The sequence below is a fragment of the Pipistrellus kuhlii genome, unplaced genomic scaffold, assembly GCF_014108245.1.
Source record: "Pipistrellus kuhlii isolate mPipKuh1 unplaced genomic scaffold, mPipKuh1.p scaffold_m20_p_1, whole genome shotgun sequence".
Classification (NCBI taxonomy): Eukaryota; Metazoa; Chordata; class Mammalia; order Chiroptera; family Vespertilionidae; genus Pipistrellus; species Pipistrellus kuhlii.
In genome coordinates this window covers 72,728,027-72,734,217 of record NW_023425404.1, presented here as the reverse complement: position 1 = coordinate 72,734,217, position 6,191 = coordinate 72,728,027, and positions in this window count along the sequence as shown.

Genomic DNA, 6,191 nt, shown 5'->3' with positions numbered 1-6,191 from the left:
CGACCCTTCAGTCCGCAGGTCGATGCTCTATCCGCTGAGCCAAACCGGTTTCGGCCCAAAGGTATAATTTTGATTCATTCATCCCAGATGGCTGCTGTTGTTTTGGCTGTTGTAATTTTTTTATTTGACAGTCTAAGGGAAAAGAGGTCAGTGCCCCTGACTAAACAGGTAGGTACTACACGTTTTAAAAATTCTTGCAGCATACTGGTTGATAATCTCTGAAGTACATAAAAATCATTGGTGGCAGCCTGGGAGGAAAATACATTGTAGGCAACTGTACGTTTTAGCTTTTTAAAAAAAATTAAAAAAATTTTTTTTATTGACTTTGGAGAGGAAGTGAGGGAGAGAGAGATAAAAACATCAATGATCAGAATTATTGATCCGCTGCCTCCTGCACATCCCCTACTGGGGATTAAGTCTGCAACCTGGGCATGTGCCTTGGGCAGGAATAGAAGAACCTGACTCCTGGTTCATAGGTCAGCACTCAACCACCAAACCACACCAGCTGGACCATTTTAACTTTTTAAAAGAGTGAAATGATTGGACTGTTTCTAAAAGCAATATTAGAAAACTCAGAGTCCTCTTGTTAATCTATTAGTAATAGATATGTGATAGAATGAAAATATATCAGGAAATATGCTTTAATTTGGGCTCTATCATGGTAATCTTGGGCAAGCCTGTTCTTTGGATTTTAGTTTTCTCATCTATAAAATGGAAAAATTGGGTCAGGGCAGTGGTTCCCTGCAGAGGTCAGGGTTTAACAGAGCTTGACAGGGACTTCTGCATACTGCCTCAGAGAATGCTCTACTCCAGAAGGAAAACATGCCTTTTGTGCTTTCTAAAAGCTACATTTAGGAGAGCTGGAACCAGTGATGGTGAAGTGTTCGTATGAATTAGGGGGAGGCAGAAAATGATAAAGAAAAATATGCTAATATCTGATTAGAAGCATTATGTATACTTTATTTTTTAAATATATTTTTTATTGATTTTAGAGAAGAAGGGAGAGGGAGAGAGAGAGAGAAACATCAGGGTTGAGAACCATTGATCACCTGCCTCCTGCACGCCCCCTACTGGAGATTGAGGCATGTGCCCTTGGCTGGAATGAAACCCAGGCATGTGCCCTTGGCTGGAATCGAACCTGGGACCCTTCAGTCTGCAGGCCAACACTCTAGCCATTGGGTCAAATCAGCTAGTGCTATACTTTATTTTTTTATTTTTAAACTGATTTGAGAGAGGAAGAGAGAAACATTGATTTGTTGTTCCACTTATTTACACATTTATTGGTTGATTCTTGTGGTGCCTTGACCAGAAATTAAACCCACAACCTTGGCCTATCAGGACCATGCTCTTACCAACTAAGCTATCCAGCCAGGGCACATTACATATACTTTTAAATGTTTCAACAGCCGAAACGGGTTTGGCTCAGTGGGTAGAGCATCGGTCTACAGACTGAAGGGTCCCAGGTTCGATTCCGGTCAAGGGGATGTACATTGGTTGCAGGCACATCCCTGGTGGGGGGTGTGCAGGAGGCAGCTGGTCGATATTTCTCTCTCATTGATGTTTCTAGTTCTCTATTCCTCTTCCTCTCTGTAAAAAATCAATAAAATACATTAAAAAAAAATGGTTCAACTTATTGCCAGATGGTATATTACAGAATAGCACTACAGTTTATTTATTGTAACCTTGTTTGCCATAGTGTAGCTTCATATGTTTCCCACCAACAATGTCTCCACATTATTAAAATGTTCTTTCAGTTTTTGCAAATTGTAACAGTCCCACTCATTTTCAAAGTTTAGCCATAGATTTTTCTTTCTTTTTTTTTTTTTTTTGCCATTGCAAATGGCATCTTTTGTCCATGCTATTTTCTAACAGGTTGGAGTTGGGGCAAAGCCGGTTGTTGCAAGCAATTGTTTATTTGAAACACCAGCTTCCCAACATTGAGTTCCAATAGTTTCAGGTGCTTCTCTTGATTTTTCCTCTTCTCGCCTGCAGGTGGTGCTGCTCCATTGTGTCCAGGGGTTGGCACTGCCTTGTTCCTCCAGGAACACGCTCTTTCCCTCTGGAGTCTAGAGTCTAGACCAAGCACCTCAAATGCAAAGGCTGACACCAGCCAGTTAGACCAGGTTTACTAAGTGGGCTGCAAAAAGACAAAAGCTTCTATTTCCATAGAAACTAAGTTTATTTATTATAGATAGAGACATGCCGAATACAAAGGGATGAAATAAATGAATAATCCTTAACATAAAATAATAGAACATTTTAATAAAAATATTTTTCTTGATCATTAACTTACCAGATACTGGATAACTACACAGATTAATAAGCGTAACACAAATCTATTTTTCTTGTTCTCTGAAAGCAAAATATTTCCTGTTGCAAGTCAGTCTAAGACTAATGATGTGATAATCGGCTGCTAAAATATTCGCTGCTGGTATTAGTGGAGAGACATGGTGTGCGTGTGCATAATCCCTCTGAGATTAACTTTTTTTTTTTAAACCAGTCTTAAAATTAAAAATTAATCTTTATTGTTGACAGTATTACAGGCCCCCCCCCTCCCCTTTTTTCCATTGACCCCATCTAACCCACACTTGCCCTCCCAAGCCTTCACCGCACTATTGTCTGTGTCCACGGGCTATGCATTTATAACAATAAAAGTGTAATATGCTAATTAGACTGGATGGCTGAATAGCGGAACGTCTGTCTGGATGACCTTTGGGACCACACTATGACACCCACCGGCCTCAGGCCAGCCAAGGTGAATGTGATGTGGTTGGTTGAGGGCCCAGTCAATGCCCCATGATTATCCTGTAAGGGAGGCCCAGGCCACCATCTGGCGGGGCGATCAATCGGGGGGCATCATCATCGCCCCAAAGAGGGAGGCCCAGGCCACTGACCAGCGGGCTGTGGCGGGTGGTTGGGGCCTCCCTCTATGAGGGAAGCCCCGGTCCACACCGATTGCCAATAGCCTTCGATTGCCATCTCTGACCCTGCCAAGGCCTAAAGCCTCCGGCCAATGCTTTAGGCCTGGGCAGGGGACCCCCAACTCCCTCCAATCGCCGGCTCCACCTCTGTCCCCTCTGCTCTGATCTCAGGCTTAGCCCTACCGAGGAGCCCCCTGGCTCAGGCCCTTTCCAGGCTGCCCAGGGCCCACGCGGAGCCTACCTCTGAGTGACTTGGGTGTCCCCGGGATGCCAGGATGTCCCCGGGACCTAGGCGCTAGGCGCCTATGTATGCAAATTAACTGCCATCTCTGTTGGGCTAATTTGCATACTCATTCTGATTGGTTACAGGTGTAGCAGAAGTATGGTCAATTTCCATGCTTGTCTATTATTAGGTAAGACAAGTGACTCACCATGTGGGACCCTGGGACCCACCCCCCATGCCATGGGACTGCCCTGAGTCTCGGAGTCCTGCCCCGCATGGCCAGTGTGCGGCAGGATGCTGCCCTGATGCCCTGCTTCCAGGCCATGTGCAGTGGCCGCTGGGCCCTGGCCCTGTGGCGCACATGCAGGGCTGCAGAAACCCCGGCAGACGTCATGTGACGTGGTTGCTGGGACCCCTGCACTCCCGAGGAAGCCATGCGGAGCGTCCGCTGGCCCTGCCCCCAATACCCTGCCCCCTCTGTATGTGCCACCATCTTGTGACGGCGTTATGGTGTGAGGGTCAATTTGCTAATTACTCTTTATTATATAGGATACTAGTAGATGGCCTGTCACTAGGGAGAGGAAGCCGGGCACTGCTATGTGACGTCATTACCTGGTGCCCACAGCCACCGTTTCCGGGCTGGACTGGACTGTGGGCTGCATTTTGCACCATGGGGTCTTGGAAGCGTTGGCTGCAATTTGGTGGGTGTCCCTCCAGGGTGGTGGTGGGGCCTGTGTCCCACTTGGGGGAGCTGAGTGTTGATTTGTTGGTGCCAGGTCCACGCTGCTGTTTCTCTGTAAATGGCCAGAGTGCGTCACGGTAGCTCCTGCATTGAGCGTCTACCCCCTGGTGGTCAGTGTGCATCATAGCAACCAGTGGGATAGCGGGAGGGACACTGTCAAAGTGACTTAGATTCACCAGTCAGGAATGGAATGTTTCATTTCTATTTATTTTTGTTAATCCTCACCTGAGGATATTTTCCCATTGATTTTTAGGGAGAGTGGAAAAGAGAGGGAACGATGGAGAGAGACACTGATGTGAGAGAAACACATTGATTGGTTGCCTCCTGCATGAACCCCCGCCAGGGCCCATGTCAGGGAGGAGCCTGCAATCAAGGTATGTGGCCTTACTAGAATCGGACCCCAGACCTTGGGTCTGCAGGCTGATGCGCTATCCACTGAGCCGGCTAGGGCAGAATGTTTCATTTTTACTGATAAAATTTCAGATAGCAAAATTTCCAATAGACTATGATTTTAGAGAACAAAACCTTTTGGTATGTTAGAAAGCAGTAGTCACACCATGAGGAGGTGGTTTTGATATTTTACAGCTGTAATGTCATTGAGTCAGACGTTTTTCTTTTCTTTCTTTCTTTCTTTCTTTTCTTTCTTTCTTTCTTTCTTTTTTTTTTTTTTTAATATATTCCATTGATTTTTCACAGAGAGGAAGGGAGAGAGATAGAAAGCCAGAAACGTCGATGAGAGAGAAACATCGACCATCTGCCTCCTGCACCCCCCCCACCGGGGATGCGCCTGCAACCAAGGTACATGCCCTTGACCGGAATCGAACTCGGGACCTTTCAGTCCACAGGCTGACGCTCTATCGACGCTCTATCCACTGAGCCAAACCGGTCAGACGTTTTTCTTGTTATAATATTTAGCACCTGCCTTACCTGTGCCTGTTTTCCTAGCCTGGTAAATGACAAGGCAGATTTTTAATTTTCTCAGTCCTACCACATTTTGATCTTTTAATATTTTATTGATTTTTTTACAGAGAGGAAGAGAGAGGGATAGAGAGAAACACTGATGAGAAAGAATCATCGATCAAGCTGCCTCTTGCACAATCCCCACCAGGGATGTGCCTGCAACCAAGGTACATGCCCTTGACCGGAATCGAACCTGGGACCTTCCAGTCCGCAGGCCAATGCTCTATCCACTGAGCCAAACCCGTTCGGCCACATTTTGATCTTTTCAGTGTGTACATGACGATAAAGCAGGGCTTGCAGACAAAAGGCAGGGGTTGTGAGGAAGCTGAGTGCTCAGGGAAGCCTGTGGCGGGCGTCAGCTCTCGCCCTGCAGTGGGAAGGGAAGTGTACTACCCTCCGTTTCACATCCCGTTATGCACCTGGGCTGTGAGCTTCTTGAGAACTGCTGAGCCTTTCAAAGGTTCCCTCTGTACTGCCAGTCCCCGGCACACGATGCTGAGTAAACTCATCAATGAGTCATCAGGGCTGCTCACCCCAAGTTTTTACATCCGTCACTCTTCCAGCGTTTCTTAGGTGGAGGTTTCAAGTGCTGCCCGTCCCCGGGATCTTCAGGGCTATAAAAAGCGCTTTGGACTCCTGGTGTTCCTTGATTGGTGAAGAATGTGGGGTGGGAGTGGGAGAGATGGGGGATTTGCACATGTGTCGGAATCTGCTACCTCCGTCTCCACGAGGAGCCCGAAGTCAGGTTCTGAGCGTATTGCAGAATCCTGGGCCCTGCCTGTGAAAGCCAGGCTCCTCCTTCGCTGTGGAGCTGTGGGGGCGACGCCCCTCTCCTCTCCGCACAGCCGGCAGGGGGAGGGGGAGGATGCTGTGCTCTTCCTGAACATCACCGAGCTTAAAAGAAGCAACATCAGCCAAAACCTGTTTGGCTCAATGGATAGAGCGTTGGCTTGGGGACTGAAGGGACCCTGGTTTGATTCCTGTCGAAGGCATGTACTTTGGTTGCGGGCACATCCCCAGTAGGGGGTGTGCAAGAGGCAGCTGGTCTATGACTCTCTCTCATCGATGTTTCTAACCCTCTTTCTCTCTCCCTTTCTCTTTGTACAAAATCAATAAAATATTTTTTAAAAAAAGAAGCAACATATTTAAATGAACTAACTCAGCCTCTTGAACCACCTCCACTGGTGTGCAATCCATCCGTGTTGTTGTAGGTTTAGCGCCAAATACATCACTTTAAAGGTCCTCAAGTTAAATCACTTTTTCTGGGGTGTTTTAATTGCCAGATGGTGTGTCTTTAGCTCAGGATCCTTGGGCACCTGCAGAAATGCCAGCTTTTGCAGGGCTC